At 42.4% G+C, this 19,804-nt stretch overlaps 1 long non-coding RNA gene across 50 annotated transcripts in view; it reads left to right on the top strand.

Moving 5' to 3' along the window:
• The window catches only part of LOC144580570 (uncharacterized), a 185,573-nt gene that overhangs the window by 6,864 nt on the left and 158,905 nt on the right, over window positions 1-19,804 (top strand). For 31 of the 50 annotated variants that reach the window (XR_013530395.1, XR_013530390.1, XR_013530393.1 and 28 more), the window contains 13 exons: window positions 422-514; window positions 2,196-2,254; window positions 3,550-3,621; window positions 5,778-5,877; window positions 8,450-8,546; window positions 10,102-10,351; window positions 10,487-10,545; window positions 11,665-11,762; window positions 12,496-12,902; window positions 13,571-13,688; window positions 17,508-17,552; window positions 18,098-18,217; window positions 19,339-19,526. This is a non-coding gene — a long non-coding RNA (uncharacterized LOC144580570). The remainder of the gene's footprint in view (window positions 1-421; window positions 515-2,195; window positions 2,255-3,549; window positions 3,622-5,777; window positions 5,878-8,449; window positions 8,547-10,101; window positions 10,352-10,486; window positions 10,546-11,664; window positions 11,763-12,495; window positions 12,903-13,570; window positions 13,689-17,507; window positions 17,553-18,097; window positions 18,218-19,338; window positions 19,527-19,804) is intronic. The other 19 variants (XR_013530391.1, XR_013530374.1, XR_013530371.1 and 16 more) reach the window with 18 other exon arrangements.

The following is a 19,804-nucleotide window of genomic DNA, read 5'->3' as shown; positions in this document are numbered from 1 at the left end:
CAGCTTAAAAGTTGCAGTTCATGGAATCTTCTGTTTCTGTTATTTAAAAAAATTGTTTTTATAAGTCCAATAAGGTTACACTAATGTTTATGTTTTGAAAATACTACCTCTCCCATTCCATACTATATGTATTATATAATACTAGCTGGTATGCTTTTCTCACTTTATAATGTGGTTCAGATTTCTCTACAAAGTCTGACTGTATCTCCATTGCCTTAAAGTAGTGGGATCTACCTATCTTTTCTTTTCTTTTTGAGCTGGAGTTTTGCTCTTGACACCCATGCTAAAGTGCAATGGGGTGATCTTAGCTCACTGCAACCTCTGCCTCCTGGGTTTGGGTGATTCTCCTATCTCAGCTTCCCAAGTAGCTAAGATTACAAGCACTCACCACCAAATCTGGCTAATTTTTGTGTTTTTCAAGAGATGTGGTTTGCCATGTTGGCCAGCCTGGTCTCCAATTCCTGACCTCAGGCGATTCACCTGCCTTGGCCTCCCAAGTGCTAGGATTACAGAGGTAAGTCACCCTGCCTGACTGTAGTGGGATATTTCCTGCTACCTTTGATGAACAGAATATTAGCATTCTTGGTGTCATTTTTATTTTCCTCACACTATTTTTCTTTGGACTGAATTACAATAACAGAAGTAAACATCAAATTATAAAAGTTAAAGAGCAATGCCTGGCTCAGTGGCTCCTGCCTGTAATCCCAGCACTTTGGGAGGCCAAGGCAGGTGGATCACGAGGTCGGGAGATCGAGGCCATCCTGGCAAACGTGATGAAATTTCGTCTCTACTAAAAGTATAAAAATTAGCTGAGCATGGTGGCGGGCACATGTAGTCCCAGCTACTCAGGAGGCTTAGGCAGGAGAATCACTTGAACCTGGGACACGGAGGTTGCAGTGAGCTGAGATTGTGCCACTTCCCTTCAGCCTGGTGACAGAGCGAGACTCCATCTGAAAAATAAAAAGTTAAAGAGCGATACAGATTGTGTTGAAATGATCTCCCTCTTTCTTTTTGTCCTTATAGCTCAAGCAGTCAAAGCCAATGGTCTGTTGATGATCCTATACCCTTTTCGCCAGTCTCACGTTGAAGATCTTTATGTCGAAGGACTTCCCAAAGGAATGTTTTTTCCTTTGTGAGACAGAGTTTTCACTCTTGTTGCCTTGGCTGGAGTGTAGTGGCATGATCTCGGCTCACTTCAACCTCTGCCTCCTGGGTTCGAGCAGTTCTCCTGCCTCAGTCTCCATATGGGCCAGGCTGGCCTCAAAATCCTGACCATGTGATACGCCTTCCTTGGCCTTCCAAAGTGCTGGGATTACAGGCATGAGCCTCTGTGCCCAGCCTATTTTCTGTATTTTTTATCTTCCCCTTTTTAATTTATCTGGGTCCAGCCTTGAGTCAGTCATGCCAGTGTTAGCTTTTGAAACACGAACACCGCCCACACCTGGCTGGCTGCAACTTACATTTTCTTTTACAATGTTGTGCTACTTTTGCTGAAGAAAATAGTACCCATGTCTTGCTTTTAGTCCTGAGATTTTTAAAGCATATATGGGACGATATGATTCTTTTTGTAGATATGTAGAGGAAAATGGTCTTGAATGCAATGCAATATTAAAGTATCCCACTTGAGATATTTGTAGTATACTTCAAAGAGCTGCGTGTTGCCAAGTTACCACTTTACTTGTGAGGACACATCCTCCATGAAGCAACTTCTGAGGCAATTTGCAATTTTTTTTTTTTTGTTACTCTTTAGAAACCTCAACTGAAGATTTAGTTGTGCTCAGGCATTCAGATTGTCTTTTCTTAATTCTTTTTATGAAAGGGAGTCTTGCTCTGTCACCCAGGCTGTAGTGCTGTGATGTGATCTCAGCTCACTGCAACCTCCCCGTCTTGGGTGCAAGCAGTTCTCCAGCTCAGCCTCCCGAGTAGCTGTGATTCCATGTGCCTGCCACCATGCCCAGCTAAGCTGTGTGTTTTTAGTAGAGATGGGGTTTTACCATGTAGGCCTGGTTGGTCTCAAACTTTTGACCTTGTGATCTGTCTGCCTCAGCTTTCCAAAGTGTTGGGATTATAGGCAGGAGTTACTGTGCCCAGCCTGTCTTTTCATTTTAAAACCACCCCTGGTGATTAAATAGGTACTAATGGATATTCCTTTGCTAAATATTGCCTAGTGAATATTAAATATTCTCACCTTTCAGACATGAACTTATGAATTCAATAACTGAAGATTTACAGCTTGATACACCAGTTTCAGGAGGTATGTCTTCAGTCTTAAGTCAGATGAGAGGATTATGTGCAATAATTATTTAATGATTAACATTGATTTCTTTAATGTTAGCTTCCACCTGAAATAATACATCTCTAACTATTAATTATTTTCCAGGATAAGAGAATTCATGTTGTCAAAATTCCAATACTCTCTAAAACAGTCAACTCATTTTCTTTGTATTAACCCATTATAAATATGTGTAGATAGTGGATAAATGGGTAGACAGAAGTAAAACAACAATCTTTGTCCTACTTTTCAGATGTAAGATTTATTTGGCACAGTGCAACAAACAGTTTATTGTTCCGAGTCTATGCCAGTCAACTGAGGAAGCATTCGTCAAATCCTCACGATACCCAGAACATAAGAAGGTTTCCTTTCAGAGTGTGGAGCCATACATATCATGTCTTAATTGTTAGATGCATTTTCAAAGAAATCGAATTGATTTTCTCACTGATTTTGGCTCTGGCGTGGTATGGGGACAAAACAGAATGGAATTAAACTGTTTAGATTTACTAAAATCTAAATTTTAGATTGCCAGCAAGATATGTCCCTAGTCTCCCCATAGCAAATGTCGCCTGCTAGCTGTCTGTCTGTCTGTCTGCCTGTTTGTTTGTTTATTGAGATGGAATTTTTCTGGGTTCCCCATGCTGGAGTGCAGCGGCATGATCTCAGCTTTCTGTATCCTCCCACCTTCTGGGTTCAAGCAAATCTTCCTACTTCATGTTTCAAGTGGCTGGGATTCCTGGCACCTGCCACCGTGGCTGCCTAATTTTTGTATTTGTAATAGAGATGGGGTTTCACCATGTTGGCCAGGCTGCTCCTGAACTCCTGACCTCAGGTGATCTGTCTGCTTCGGCCTCCCAAAGTGCCGGGATTACAGGCGTGAGCCACTGTGCCTGGCCTGCTAGCTGTTCTTGAGCACACCGAGTTCTGCTTTTTTCCAGCTTTAATGAATGTCTGGTTCTTCCTCTTTCTGTTCAGTGTTATCACTGTTTCAGTAGTAAGTACATTCTGGAATCTTAGAAATAATTTTAGTCACAGGAACGAAAAAATACTGCCTATTTTATAGTAATAATATTTAGGCTGGGCATGGTGGCTCACACCTGTAATCAAGCACTTTGAAGGCCAAGGTGGGTGGATCACCTGAGGTCGGGAGTTCAAGACCAGCCTGACCAACATGGTGAAACCCTATCTTAAAAAAAATAATAATAATAACAATATTTAACAACCCAAATTAGTGAACCCATTCCATTTGGAAAACGTGTATTTTTGTGTTTCGACAGCAAAGGAAGAACACTGTGCCAGAATCACCAAATGAAGAAAGACAGTGGATCAGCTTTTCTGCAAAAAATTTGGTAAGCCTCTTTTTCCTCCTTCAAAGTATATTACTGAGTGATGTCTTTTGTTTTGTTTTGTTTTCTTTACATGGAGTCTTGCTCTGTCACCCAGGATGGAGTACAGTGGCTCTCTGCCACATCCGCCTCCCAGATTCAAGTAATTCTCTTGCCTCACTCTCCCGAGTAGCTGAGATTACAGGCACACACCACCATGTATGGCTAATTTTTATATTTTTTTAGTAGAGATGGATTTCACCATGTTGGCCAGGCTTGTCTTGAACTCCTCATTCTGTGATTCCCACATTTTGGACTCCCAAAGTGCTGGCATTAGAGATGTGAGCCACCACACCCGGTGGTAATGTTTTTCATGTTTTATCTTAGGAAAGTAAATACAATGAGTAGGACTCAGCTCAGGCTTTCGCTTACTGGTGTTTTTTTTTTTTTTGTTTTTTTTTTTTTTTTTTTTTTTTTTTTTTTTTTTGGTGATGGAGTTCCAGTGTTGTTGCTGAGGCTGGACTGCAGAGTGGCACTGTTTTGGCTCACTGCAACCTTCACCTCCTAGGTTCAAGCGTTTGTCTTGCTTCAGCTTTTCAAATAGCTGGGATTGTAGGCACCTGCCACCATGCCTGGCTAATATTTGTATTTTCAGTGGAGATGGGGTTTCATCATTCTGGCCAGGGTAGCCTGAAACTCCTGACCTGGGTTGATTCATTCTCTCCTCAACATGCTGGGATTACAGGCATGAGCCACTACACCTGGACTCTCTTACTTTACTTTTTTTTAAATTTAGATGGAGTCTCATTCGGTCACCCAGGCTGGAGTGCAATGGCGGGATCTCAGTTCACTGCAACCTCTGCCTCCCAGTTTGAAGTGATTCTCCTGCCTCAGCCTCCCGACTACCTGGGATTATAGGCATGACCACCACAGTTGGCTATTTTTATATTTTCAGTAGAGACAGGGCTTTGCCTTGTAGGTCAGGCTGGTCTCAAACTCCTGGCCTCAGGTGGTTCAGCTGCCTTAGCGTCCCAAATTGCTGGGATTACAGATGTGAGCCACCATGCCTGGCCATCCTACAGTTTTTAATATGCATGGATTATGGAAATTTTAATCCTATGTAAGAGGAGAGAGTCGGGAAATGGAAGCACATATGCTTCTTACTGAGTCAATGTTTCTATAGAGTCAAAGGTTTTCTGCAGGAGGATTGACACCATTGGGAAGCCTCTTTTCTTTGGGCTTTACCTGTGCCTGGGTGCCACTCTGTACTAACGGAGAGAGCTTTGGCAGTAGCCACCACTGGGCATTTGAAGGTACAACCTCAGCCAACCTGTCTTTTCTATCTTGTTCCTTAAATAATTCATCAACACTTCAAAATACTTAGTTTTAATTTTTCACTCAAGACCTTTTGCCACCCAGAGTTGCTCTCGGCCCCATTTTCATTCTGCTTCTCAACAGAATTCTAGGTTATTGTTCTCTGCCCCCCATTTTTTATGAAATGTTCTAATTATGTGGACTCTTTCTTGGCTCTCTCTGTCTCATTTTCAGTCTCTCAAGGCCCCTGCCCTCATCCTCTCTAGACCAGAGAGTGCCAGCCAGCAAATTCATCCTGAGCTAGCTTGCTCTTTCTTTCTTTCTTTCTTTCTTTCTTTCTTTCTTTCTTTCTTTTTCTTTGTTTCTTTCTTTTTCTTTCTTTCCTTATCTTTCTTTTTTTCTTTCTTTCTCTTTCTTTCTTTTCTGATAGAATGTTTCCTTGTCACCCAGGCTGGAGTGCAGTGGTGCAGTCTTGGCTCACTGCAACCTCTTCCTCCCTGGTTCAAGCGATTCTCTTGCCTCAGCCTCCTGAGTAGCTGGGATTACAGATGTCTGCCACTATGCCTGGCTAATTTTTCTATGTTTTTAGTAGAGATGGGGTTTCACCATGTTGGCCAGGGTGTTCTCGAACTCCTGACCTCGTGATCTGCCTTCCTTGGCCTTTCCACGTGCTCACATTACAGGCATGAGCCACTTTGCCCAGCCTCTTTCTCTCTTCTTACTGTGTCTTACTTACAGATAATCCCACGCTGCCCTCCTCTTAAAAATATTATATTGTCTGTGTCTTTGAGACTCTCCTTCCTGGCCCTGAAGATGCTCCTCATACCAGACCTCTATATTGACCTATCTGCTTGACCCCTCCTCAGGCTTCGTGTGTCCCAGACCAAGTCCCCATTTCCCTCTCCATGAGCTCCTCTCGGTCTACCGGCTGCCCAAGCCAGATAGATGCCCAGGAGTTACTCTGAGGTATGATTGTCTCCCTTTCCGTATCCAGCCTAGCAAGGCCTGCTGACTCTAGCCGAACACAAAGCCCAGGTTCTATTCCATCCTCCTCCACTGCCCTCCAGTGCTGTTAGAGCCATGCCACAGAGCAGCCAGGTCAGGCTCATTGAAAGTAGGAGGTGGAGCCTGTCATTCTCTGGACTGTCATATGTAGTGCCTTCCACTGTACTTGGAGTAAACGTCACAGCCCCTGATTGGGTCTGCAGGGGCATGGGTGAGCTGCCCTCTGCCATTCCTCTGCTTTTCCCACATGCGGTCTGTGGATTGCTTGCTGTGTTCCAGCCACTCTGGTCATTTGTGTGCTTTTCTTCTTCTCAGGTCACAGCCTCCTGGCACTGTTGCGCTGAGGGCTGATGTTTGTGGACTGCTGTTAGTTGAGGGCTTTCTGTGCGTCTCCTTTCTATTAGCATCACAGTTGAAACATCACCATGTTGGAGAGGTCTTCACTTAGCACTGTCTCACCTCAGCCTCGAGGCTCACTGGCTCATCCACCTTTCATTTTCCACAGAGCGCTGTTGGCTGACTTTTTCCTCCTGCTTCAGCACAGTGGCTCTGACAGCCCAGATCATGCCTGTCTTGTTTACTTCTCAAGCAGGTTCTCAAGTGATTCGTCTGCCTGAGCCTCCCAAGTAGGTGGGATCACAGGTGTGCACCACCACAGCCAGCTAATTTTATTTTCCATTTGCAGTAGCGATGGGGGTTCCACCATGTTGGTCAGGCTGCTGTGAAACTCCTGACCTAAGGTGAGCCATTCACCTTGACCTCCCAGAGTGCTGGGATTACAGGTGTGAGCCACCGTGCCCGGCAAGGAATGGATTATTTTTATGCTTCCTTTTTTGAGACGTTGCCATGACATTTGTAAACTGACATGGTGTTGGTGGGAGTGTAGTGGCAGTGAGGACGACCAGAGGCCACTCTCGTCCCCATCTCGGTTTTGGCTGGCCGCTTTACTGCAACCCATTTTATCAGCAAGGTCTTTATGAACTGTATCTTGTGCTGACTTCCTTCCTCAGCCTGTGACTCAGAATGCCTTAGCTATCTGAGAATGCAACTCAGTAGGTCTCAGCCTCATTGTACCCAGCTCCTATTGTAGATGGAGTTGCTCTGGTTCAAATGCCTCTGATAGTATTGCTACCGTCTTTATGGTCCCCGAAAGGGGAAAGGAAATCTTAGGATTTTCATTGCTGTGAACCACTGCAAGTATTGAGGAAATAATCACTACTTCCAACCTCATAATCCTGAAGTGATTTGGTAGCTGTGAGTCAGGTGTTGGAAACTGGGCAGTGTGGAAGACAGTGCCCTGCCCCATGCATTCCGGAGCATTTAATCTGCTGGGGAAATATGTAGTAAGTAGGAGATATTTACTATGGAAGTATCTCCATAGTAAATATGGAGTTATGGTCCATATTTACTATGGAGAAGGGGTTATGGTCTGGGAAAGAATTAAGTGGAATAGGGGGCATAACAAGGCAGAGGGTGTGATTGGGACAGCCTTGGTGATGCGTGATGAGCACATTCTCCAGTTGGTCTGACCTCTTTCTAAAACTTCCAGTTTTCACTTTCAACCCCAACAAATGGTTCTTTTTTATTTTATAGAAAGTTTGTCAGAATTAGGTTTATATATTTTCTTGTTGGATTAACAGAATAATTTGATTTAACATTACTCTGTAGTATGACGGAAAGCTTCTAACCTTTTACTGTTATTTATTTATGGGCGTATTTCTTGTTATAGCTATGATTATTTCACTTGTGTGATTTCTCACAAACACGTGTTTCTTATGTCAGAGAGCTCCTACACTAGATCCCTTCAGATTTGATGCTAATAACATGAAGTAAGAATTTAAGACAACTCTTTAGATGTTAGAGGAAAGCCAGTCTGATAACACATAAATAAATAAATTAATCAATTTCAAGTTGACATTCAAGTTGAGTTGTGGAAGTGGAGGAGGCAGTTTGGTAAATGAGTGCAGAAGTAAGGAGAAAGGTCTGGCAATAGATATCATTTTGGAGTTTGTGGTAGTGTTGTGATAGCAGTTGTTGATCGCACCGAAGTAATTTATTAGTGAGCTCCCTGACTTTTCTTTTTAAAGAAACAGGGTGGTGTTATGTTTTCTGGGCTGGGCTAGAATTCTTGAGCTCAAGTTACCCTCCTTTCTCAGTCTCCCAAGTAGTGTCTAGGGCTACGGCCATGCACCGCCATGCACAGGTTTGAGCCACTCCCAGCCATCCTGTTGCAAAATATTTAAATGTTACATTCAGAGGTGCATGGGAGATCTGTATATAAATAGCACCATGTAAATTGCTTGAATGTTTTTTTTTTTAGAGTTCTGTTTGGATGTGGCTTCAGAGCAGGGATTAGTAAATTCATTTTTACTTTTTTTATTAAAGCAGATTCTCACTCTGTTGTTCAGGTTGGAGCGCAGTGGCTCACTGCAGCCTCTGCCTCTCAGGTTCAACTGATTCTCTTGCCTCGCCTCCTGAGTAGCTGGGACTACAGATGTACACACAAAGCTAATGTTTTTATTTTTTGTTGTAGAGATGGGATCATGCTGTGTCGCCCAGGATGGTCTTTAACTCCTGGCCTTAAGTGATCCTCCTGCCTCAGCCTCCCAAAGTTCTGGGATTATATGCAGGTACAAGCCACCTGTGCCCAGCCCCCTATTTATTTTAAATAACAGCTTTATTGAAATATAGTTAACATACCTTACAATTGATTCATCAAAGTATGTGGTTCAGTGGTCCTTAGAGTGTTCATGGAGCTGTGCATCTGTCACCACAATGAACTTTAGAAGTTTTCATTACCCTATAGAGAAATCACTACTTTGCCATCAGTTCCTACTCCCCCTATACGCCTGTGTTCCCATAGGCAACCGCTGATCTGTTTTCTGTCACTATAGAGTTGCATAATCTGGACCTTTTATAGAAATAGGATTGTGCAGTACGTGGGGATCTTTGGTGGCTGGCTTTTTTTTTTCTTTTTTCGCCCCTAGCACAATGTTTACAGAGTTTCTTCATGTCATGGCATGTGTCAGTATTTCTTTCCTTCTTTGGCTGAACAATATACTCCATGGTAGAGTCACACCACATTGTATTAATCTGTTCATCAGTTGATGAACATTTGGGTTGTTTTCATGTATTGGCCATTATGAATAATACTGCTCTGAAGATTCATGTACAGGATTTTGTGTGGACATGTATTTTTATTTCTCTGGGATAAATGCTTAGGAGACAGATTGTTGCATTCTATGATAGTGTGCATTCAGGCTTTTGAGAAACTGTTTTCCAAAGCTGTTCTACCAGTCAGGTGTGGTGACTCACATCTGTAATCCCAGCCACATGAGAGGCTGAGGTGTGAGGATCACATGAGCCTATGAGTTGAAAAAGACCAGTCTGGGCAAGATAGCAAGACCCTGTCTTTATTTAAAAAAATAAAATAAAAATGACAAGAAAAGAAACACCCAAACAAAGTGGTTCAACCATTTTATGTTCCCACCAGTAATGTATGTGGGTTCCAGTTTCTACATTTTCACCAGCATTTCTTCTTTTGAGGCAAGATCTCACCATGTCGCCCTGGCAGGAATGCAGTGGTGTGATCATGGCTCACTGCAGCCTCGAACTCCCAGACGCTCATGATCTTTTTATGTCAGCCTCTTGTGAAGTTGGGACTACCTTGACGTGCCACCACACTCAGCTAATTTTTGTATTTTTAGTAGAGACAGTGTTTCACTATGTTGCCCAGTCTGGTTTCAAACTCCTGGATCCAAGTGATCCACCTGCCTTGGCCTCCCAAACTGCTGGGATTACAGGTATGAACCACCATACCTGGTTATCTCTCTCTTTTGTCTCTTCCCTTCCTTCTTTGGTAGATGGAAGAAAATGGTATCCATGTCTTGTTTTTAGGCCTGAGACTTTTAAAGCATATGAGGGAATATATGATTGTGTTTATAGATGTTGAGCGGGAGATAGCCTTGAATGCAATGTGGTATTAAAGAATCCAATTAAAGATATTTGGAGTATGCTTCAAAAGTGCTGTATGTTGCCAAGTTACCACTTTACTTGTGAGGACACATGCTCCATGAAGCACCTGATGAGACAATTTGCAATTGTTATTTTGTTTTGTTACTCTGTAGATTTAGTTGTGCTCAAGCATCAGATGACCTTTTCTTAATTTTGTTTTTCCTGAGACAGAGTCTTGCTGTGTCACCCCGGCTGGATTGCAGTGGTATGATCTTGGCTCACAGCAACCTCTGCTTCCTGGCTTCACGCAATTCTCCTGCCTCAGCCTCCTGAGTAGCTGCGATTACAGGCACCTGCCACCACTCCAGGCTAAATGTTGTGTTTTTAATAGAGACGGGGTTTCACCATGTTGGCCAGGCTGGTCTCAAACATTCAACCCGTGATCTGCCTGCCTCGGTCTTTCAAAGTGTTGGGATTACAGGTCTGAGCCATCGCCCCCAGCCTGTCTTTTCTTTTCAAAACCACCCTTGATGATTAAATGTTAAATATGTACTAGTGGGTAATACTTTGCTGAATATTGCATAGTGAATAGTAAATGTTTATTTTCACCTTTCAGACATGAACTTACTAATTCTACACGTGAAGATTTACAACTTGATAAACCAGCTTCAGGAGGTAGGTCTTCAGTATTAACTCAGATGAGAAGATCGTGTGCAATAATTATTTAATGCTTACCGTTGGTTTTATAATGGTACCTTTCACGTGAAATAAAATGCCTCTAACTACTGACTATGTGTCAGGACAGGAGAATTCACGTTGTCCAAATTCTATTACTCTCTAGAACAATTAACTCCGTTTGTTTGTATTAACCCATTATAAATATGTGTAAATATTGCATTTATGTGTAGACAGAACTAAAATAACAGTATTTGTTCTGCTTCTGAGATGCAATATTTATCTGGCATAGTGCATTGAACAGTTTATTATTGAAGTCTACACCAGTCAAATGAACAAGCATTCATCAACTGTCTGTGATACCCAGGACATCAGGTTTCCTTTTAGAGTATGGAGCCATGCATATCATCTCTTAATTGTTAGATGTCTTTTGAAAGAAATGGAATGGATTCGGTTACTGGTTTTGTTTCTGAAGTGGAGAGGGACAAAACAGGATGGACTCACACTGTTTAGATTTCCTAAAATGGAAGGACTGCCAGCAGATCACATTTCTGGTCTCCCCATAGCAAATGTTTTCTTTCTTCTTCTTCTTATGTTTTGAGATGGAGTTTTGCTCTGTTGCCCATCCTGGAGTGCAGTGGTGTGATCTCAGCTCACTGCAACCTCCACCTCCTGGGTTTAAGCAGTTCTCCTGCCTCAGCCTCCCATGTAGCTGCGATTACAGGCACAAACAACCATGCCCATCTAATTTTTGTATGAGAGAGTTGGAGTTTCACCCTGTTGGCCAGGCTGGTCTTGAGCTCTTAACCTTAGGTGATCCGCCTGCCTCAGCCTCCCAAGAATCTGGGATTACAGACACCTGCCACGATGCCCAGTTAATTTCTGCATAGGTAGTAGAGGTGAGGTTTCACCACATTGGCCAGGCTGCTCTCAGACTCCTGTCCTGGAATGCTCCATCTGCCCTGGCCTCCCAAAATTCTGGGCTTACAGATATGAGCCACCCACATTTGGCCAGTGATTGACTTTCATTTTATTTATTTATTTATTTATTTATTTATTTATTTATTTATTCATACATACATACATACATTGAGATGAAGTTTCACTCTCGTTGCCCAGGATGGAGTGCAGTGGTGTGATCTTGGCTCATGGCAACCTCCGCCCCCTGGGTTCCAAGAATTCTCCTGCCTCAGCCTCCCGAGTAGGTGGAATAACAGGTATGTGCCATCATGCCCAGCCAAGTTTGCATTTTTAGTAGAGACAAGGGTTTTTAATGTTGATCAGGCTGGTCTTGAACTCCTGACCTCAGGTGATCTGCCTGCCTCGACCTCCCAAAGTGCTGAGACTACAGTTGTGAGCCACCACACCCGGCCCAACTCTTGACTTTTTATACCAGTTGTAGTATTTTAATGTTGAGTAAATAAATGCTAGCTCAAATGTTGTAGTTCAGGAGAATCTTCTGTTTCTGTTACTTTTAAAAATTATGTTTATAACTCCAGTAAGTGTTTTTCCGAGTCCAGTAAGGTTACACTGATGTTTATGTTTTGAAAATATTACCTCTTTTAGGAGCTCTTGTAAAGCAGGCCTGGTTGTGACAAAATCTCTGAGTACTTGCTTGTTCACAAAGGATTTTATTTTTCCTTCACTTCTGAAGCTCAGTTTGGCTGGATATGAAATTCTGGGTTGAAAGTTCTTTTCTTTAAGAATGTTGAATATTGGCCCCCACTCTCTTCTGGCTTGTAGTGTTTCTGCCGAGAGATCTGCTGTGAGTCTGATGGGTTTCCCTTTGTGGGTGACCCGACCTTTCTCTCTGGCTGCCCTTAGTATTTTCACCTTTATTTCAACCCTATTGAATCTGACGATTATGTGCCTTGGGGTTGCTCTTCTTGCGGAATATCTTTGTGGTGTTCTCTGAATTTCCTGCAATTGAGTGTTGGCCTGTCTTTCTAGGTGGGGGAAATTTTCTTGGATGATGTCCTGAAGAGTATTTTCCAGCTTGGATTCATTCTCTTCGTCCCCTTCTGGTACACCTATCAGACGTAGGTTAGGTCTTTTCACATAGTCCCACATTTCTTGGAGACTTTGTTCATTCCTTTACCTTTCCCATCTAGTACTATATGTATTACATAATATTAGCTGATGTGTTTTTCTGGTTTTATGATGTGGTTCAGATTGTTGTAGAAAGTCTGTCTGTATCCACATTGGCTTAAAGTAATGGGATTTTGTTTTCTGAGCTGGAGTTTTGCTCTCGTCACCCATTCTGGAATGCAACGGCACGATCTCGGCTCACTGCAACCTTCGCCTCCCAGGTTCAAGGGATTCTTCTACCTCAGCTTCTCGAATAGGTGGGATTCCAGGTATCCACCAGCGCGCCTGCCTGATTTTTGTATTTTTAGTAGATGTGGGGTTTCTTTCCCCATGTCAGCAAGGCTGATCTGGAACTTGTGACCTCAAGCGATCCGTTTGCTTGGGCCTCCCAAAGTGCTGGGATACAGCTATGAGCCACCACACGTGGCCTATGCTTTTATTGTATTGTTAATTTAGTATTATTCTAAGTAAAAATAATTTGGTAGTAAAGTTTTATAAATTGACTCTAACAGTTTTATAAATGTAAGTGCTTTTTTATAAGATGAAATAGATTATGTTGTGGGGCTTTTTTTGTGATGGTGATTTATTAGATTATTTTGTTTAAAGACAATAATTTGCAGGTGTTGTGACATTATAAAATCTTTGCATTTTATAATTTTAAAGCAGCATTAGTGATAATTACCTTAGGGAAAGATCCTTTTGTTTTGATCTGTAAGTATGATATTCAAGTTTAGTGTACAGCAAAGGATATTAAACTTCACTCAGCACTAATGTGTTATATGGTGCACTTAAAACTTTAGTACAAATGTCAATGTTTAGCAAATAGACTTTAAGACATAATGATAGCAAAAAAATGGAGCTATTCTGATGGGAGATTGTCGGTTATGTTTAATTTTACTACTTCCCAGGCTCTTGACATTTTTTCTTTCTTTGACAGCGTCTTGCTCTGTCACCCAGGGAGGAGGGCAGTGGCATGGTCTCAGCTCACTGCAATGTCCACCTCTCAGGTCCAAGCGATCCTCCTGCCTCAGTGTCTGTAGTAGTTGGGACTACAGGTACGTGCCACCATGCCGGGCTAATTTTTGTATTTTTAGTAGAGATGGCATTTCACCATGTTGGCCAGGCTGGTCTCGAACTCCTGACCTCAGGAGATCCACCCACCTAGGCCTTGCAAGATGCTGGGGTTATAGGTGTGAGCCTGTTTAATGACTAGCTCTTGAATTTCTCTTTTTTTTTTCAGACATAGTTTAGCTTTTGTTGCCCAGGCTGGAGTGCAAATGGCTTGATCTCAGCTCACCACAACCTTTTCCTCCTCCTGGGTTCAAGCAATTCTCCTGCCTCAGTCTCCCAAGTAGCTGGGATTACAGGTGTGCACCACCATGTCTAGCTAATTTTGTTTGTTTTTAAGTAAAGATGGGATTTTTCCATGTTGGTTCAGCTGGTCTCGAACTCCAGACCTCAGGTGATCTGACCACCTCGGCCTCCCAGAGTGCTGGGATTACAAGTATGAGCCACAGTGCCCATCCCAGTTCTTGACTTTTTATAAATGTTGTATTATTTCAATCTTGAGTAAATAAATGCTAGCTGAAATGTTGCAGTTCAGGAGAATCTTTGGTTTCTATTAGTCAAAAAAATTATTTTTATAAGTCCAATAAGGTTACACTAATGTTTATGTTTTGAAAACATTACATTTTCCATTTCGAACTGTATATATTAAATGACATTAGCTGGTATGTTTTTCTGGCCTTATACTTTGGTTCAGACTGTTATAGACAGTCTGGCTGTATGTACATTGGCTTAAATAATGGGATTATATCATTCTTTTTCTTGCTCTATTTTATTTCATTGTTTTTGAGCTGGAGTTTCCCCCTTGTCCGTCATGCTGGAGTGCAATGGCATGATCTTGGCTCACTGCAACCTCTACCTCCTGGGTTCAAGTGATTCTCCAGCCTCAGCTTCCCGAGTAGCTGGGATTGCAGGCACCTGCCCCCACACATAGGTAGTGTTTGTATTTTTAGTAGAGATGGGTTTTCCCATGTTGGCAAGGATGGTCTCGAACTGCTGATCTCATATGATTCACTGACCTCAGCCTCCCAAAGTGCTGGATTACAGGTGTGAGTCACCGCACCCAGCTGTAATGGGATATTTTACTGTAGACTTTGATAATCAGAATGTTAGCATTTCGGGGTTTCTTTTTATTTTTTTAATACTATTTTTTGGACTCAGTTACAATAACAGAAGTAAAGAACAAATTATAAAAGTTAAAGAGCAATGCAGGGCATGGTGGCTCATGCCTGTAATTCTAGCACTTTGGGAGGCCAAGGCGGGTGGATCATGAGGACAGGAGATCAAGATCATTTTAGCCAATATGGTGAAACCCCGTCTCTACTGAATGTACAAAAATTAGCTAGGCATGGTGGCAGGCACCTGTAGTCCCAAATACTCAGGAGGCTGAGGCAGGGGAATTGTTTGAACATGGGAGATGGAGGTTACAGTGAGCTGAGATTGTGCCATTGCACTCCCACCTGGCGACAGAGCAAGACTTCGTCAAAAAAAAAAAAAAGAAAATTAAAGAGCAATACAGATTGAATAATTATTCTTTTCTACAAACTGTATTTAAATGATATATATTTGTTTTCAGTTACAGCTCAAGCTGTAAAAGCCAAAGGTGCAGGATGATCTTGTACTTTTATTCCAGTCTCACGTTGAAGATCTTTCCGTAGAAGGACTTCCCAAAGGATTGTTTTTTTCTGAGACAAAGTTTTCACTCTTGTCACCCAGCGTGGAGTGCAGTGGCGTGATCTCGGCTGGCTGCAGTCTCTGCCTCCTGGGTTCAAGCAATTCTTTTTCCTCAGCCTCATTTTTGGCCAGGCTGGTCTCAAAATCCTGAGTTTGTGATTCACCTGCCTTGGTCTCTGAAGGTGTTGGGATTACAGGTGTGAGCCATGGTACTCAGTGCGTATTTTACATATTTTTATCTTTCATTTTTCTGGGTCCAACACTAAATCATGCCAGTGTTAGCTTTTGAAACATGAGCACTGCCCACATCTGACTGGCATGCAACTGACATTTTGTTTCAGAGTTCTGATTGGGTCCATCTGAGGGGGGCTCTGTGATGTCACAAGGGTGGGTTTTCAGGGAAGTCACAGGGACAGTATGGGCCTGGAGATGTGTTGCCTTCTCCTCAGAGTGAAGCCTGGTAACTGCAGTGTCTCAGCTAGGTCCTGTGTGTTGCTGGCTGGAAAAGGGCAGTTGACCAACTCTGATCCGGTACAGTGTTTATGTAGCTCAAAAATAGAAAGCTGTGTCCAGGTGTGGCTGAGGTAGGGGGATCCCTTCAGTCCAGGAGTTCAAGAGCAGTCTGGGCAACATGGTGTGACCCTGTATCTGTAGTTTTACCTCAGCCTCCCAGCTACTTGAACCCTAGGGTTCAAGGCTGCAATGAGCTATGATCCCACCACAGAACTCCAACCCGTGAGACTGAGGAAACCCTGCCTTAAAGAACAAAAAGAAAACTATCCAGGTCTGCAAGAGTAGGAAACTTCTTAACGAAAACATGAGGCTTCCTGAGCCCTGTAATCCCAGCACTTTGAGGGCCGAGGTGGGAGGATGGCTTGGGCTTAGGAGTTTGAGACCAGCCTGGGCAACATGATGAAACCCTGTCTTTATAAAAGATAAAAAATTTAGCTAGATGTGGTCCACACCTGACCTAATTTTTGTAGAGATGAGAGGTGGTCGAGCAATGTTGCCCAGGCCAGTCTTGAACTCCTAGGTTGAAGCAATCTTCTTACCTTGTTCTTCAAAGTTGTTGGGATTACACACATGAGCCACTGCCCCTACCTGGGTTAGGCTATTTAATAACATAAGAAAGTGCTCAGGCAGCTCAGTGGCTCATCCCTCTAATCCCAGTACTTTGGAGGCTGAGATGAGCGGATCACCTGAGGTCAGGGGATCGAGACTAGCCTGGCCAAAATGGTGAAACTCTGTCTCTACACAAAATACAAAACTTAGCGGGGGGTGGTGGCAGGCTCGTGTATCCCAACTACTCAGCAGGCTGAGGCAGGAGAATCATTTGAACCTGAGAAATGGAGCCTGCAGTGAGCCGAGATCGTGCCACTGCACTCCAGCCTGGGCGACAAGAGTGAAACTCTGTTTCAAGCAAAGAAAGTTAAAGAGCAATACAGATTCAATAATGATTCTTTTCTGCAGATTGTGTTCAAATGATATCCCTTTTTCTTTTTGTCCTTATACCTCAAGCTGTAAAAGACAAAGGTCCCGTGATGATTCCATATCCTTATTTCCAGTCTCATGTTGAAGATCTCTATGAAGAAAGCCTTCCCAAAGGAATTTGTTGTTCTTCTTCTTGAGACAGTTTTCACTCTTGTCACCCAGGTTGGAGTGCTGTGGTGTGATTTTGTCTCACTGGCTCTTGGGTTCAGGCAGTCCTCCTACCTCACAGTCGCCCACCACCATACAAGACTAATTTTTGTGTTAGTAGAGAAGGGGTTTCTCTATGTTGGCCAGGCTGGTCTTGAACTCCTGACCTCAGGTGATACTAGGTGGAATAAGGGGGATGGGTGTGATTGCGGCAGCCTTTATGATAGGCGATGGGCACCTTCTGCAGTCGACTTCACCTCTTTCTGAAACTTCCACTTTTTACTCTCAGCTCTAACAATTGGTTCTTTTTTATTTTATAGAAAGGATGTTAGAATTAGGTTTATATAGTTTCTTGTTGAATCGACAGAATAATTTTATTTAACATCATTCTTTAGTGTGACTGAAAGCCTCTAATTTTTTACTGTTGTTTGTTTATGGGCATATTTCTTTTTCCAGATATGATAACTATTTCATTCTGTGTGTTTCTTATTTCACAGAGTTCCTATAGTAGATCGTCTCAGATTTGGTGCTAATGACATGAAGTAAGAATTTAATACAAATCTTAGATGTTAGAGGAAAGCCAATCTAAGATCAAAGAAATTAATCTCTTTCAAGTTGAGGTGTGGAAGTAGAGGAGGCAATTGGATAAATGAATCCAGAAGTAAGGAGAAAAATCTGGTAGTAGATGTAATTTTGGATTTTATAGTAGTGTTTTGGTAGCACTTGTTGATGTCACCAAAATAATTCATCGATGAGCTCCCTCAGAGCTCCCCATTTCTTTATAAAGAAACCAGGTCTTGTTATGTTTGGGCGTGACTAGAACATTTGGGCTCATGTTATCCTCCTGCCTCAGTGTCCTAAGTGGCTGGGGCTACAGGCATGTGTTACCATGCCCAGCTTTGGACCCCTCTGAGCCATCAGGTTGCAAAATATTTAAATTTACATACAAAGGTGCAAGGGAGATCTCTATATAAATAGCACCATGTGAATTGCTAGAATCTTTCTTTTTAGAATTCTGTTAGGATGTGGCTTCAGAGCAGGGAATAGTAAATTAATTTTTGCTTTATTTTTGTTTTTGTTTTTGAAGCAGATTCTCACTCTGTTGCCCAGGCTGGAGTCCAGCGGCATGATCTTGGTCACTGTAGCCTCTTTCTGCTGGGTGCAAGTGATTCTCTTGCCTCAGCCTCCCGAGTAGCTGGGATTACAGGTACCTGTCACCACATTTGTCTAATTTCTTGTGTGTGTATTTTTGGTAGAGACAGGGTTTCACCATGTTGGCCAGGTTGGTCTCTTAACTTCTGACCCAAGTGATCCACCTGCCTCGGCCTCCCAAAGTGCTGGAATTATAGGAGTGAGCCACTGCTCCCGACCATTTTTTTTTAAAACATTTTTAAATTATAGCTTTTATACCTATTCAAAAGTAGAGAAAATAGTACGATAAACACTAAAATACCCGTTTCTCAATTTCTGTGACCATTAAGATTGTCCACATTTTGTTCTGCTATTCTTTTACCTCCCTTTGCAGGAATATTATAAAGCAAATCGCAGTCATCGCATCATTTTATCTGTTCAGTGTGCATCCCCGCACAGCCACTCCCTCATCGTATCTGACAAATTTAGCAGTGATTTTTTGGTGTCAGCTCATATGTAGCCCTTAGTCGAGTTTCCTTACTCTTATGTGAACAGTATCACATTTCCTCATTATCTGAAAATATGTTGTTTTAAATCTGGCTTTAAACAGTCTTCATGTGTTAACGTTGGTTGTTCTGCCTCTTTTAATTTCAATCAGCCTCTGCTTACTATTTTTCATTCCCGTTCCATGAATTCTTTGTGGAGAGTTAATTCTTATTGAATAGCATGCTCACGTGGTTGAAGGGGTAAAGAACATTGATCTCATGGCTGCAGTGCAGATGAAAGTGTAGCCTGAAATGCGCTACCGTAAGGCAGCCAATGGAGGAGGGTTATTGCAGTCACGAGCAGATAGTAGCGAAAAGCTGCTTCCAAATAGTGTTTATGGCTGGGCACGTTGGCTCATGCCTGTAATCCCAGCACTTTGGGAGGCCAAGGTGGGTGGATCAGCTGAAGTCAGGAGTTGGAGACCAGCCTGGCCAACATAGTTACGCCCTGTCTCTACTAAAAATGTACAAAAATTAGACAGGCATGCTGGCAGGCACCTGTAATCTCAGCTACTTGGGAGACTGAGGCAGGAGAATTGCTTGAACCCGAGAGGCAGAGATTGCAAGGAATCGAGATCATGCCACTGCACACCAGCTTCAGTTCTGTTGTTTATTGTCTACAATGATTTTCTTTCTTTGTCTTCTGTTTAAGGATATTGAAAAACAAAGTTTAATCTTTGAAGATTGTTTTTAAGACCAAAAATTTGAAGGACATGCGAATGATCTGTGTGTGGAAGAAGTACTGGAAGACATTCCTTTCAGAAGTCCCTCATGATAGGGAATCCCAAGGCTGGAAAACATCATTCAAGTGGGCAATCAAATTAAATTTTTTATGAAAAGGTAAGATGATAACCTGCAGACACAGATTCGGTGTCTTCCCTAAGGAGACATTAATTTGATTAATTTGGGCCTTTTGTCTCCCTCTCGTGACTTCTTTGTACTTACAATTCACGTTTAGTTTCACTAAGATTTAGTTCACTTAGTTTCACTTTGTACTTACAATTTCACGTTTAGTTTCACTAAGATTTATTTAGTGTAAGTATCAGATGAATAAAATATGCCCTTCCACACAGAATACAGTGTAAGAGTTGGGCTAGGGTACCATCAGCTTTTAGAAA

This window comes from Callithrix jacchus, chromosome 20 (genome assembly GCF_049354715.1).
Source record: "Callithrix jacchus isolate 240 chromosome 20, calJac240_pri, whole genome shotgun sequence".
Classification (NCBI taxonomy): domain Eukaryota; kingdom Metazoa; phylum Chordata; class Mammalia; order Primates; family Cebidae; genus Callithrix; species Callithrix jacchus.
The sequence above is the reverse complement of the archived record's forward strand: the minus strand, read 5'-3'. Positions and strand labels throughout refer to the sequence as shown.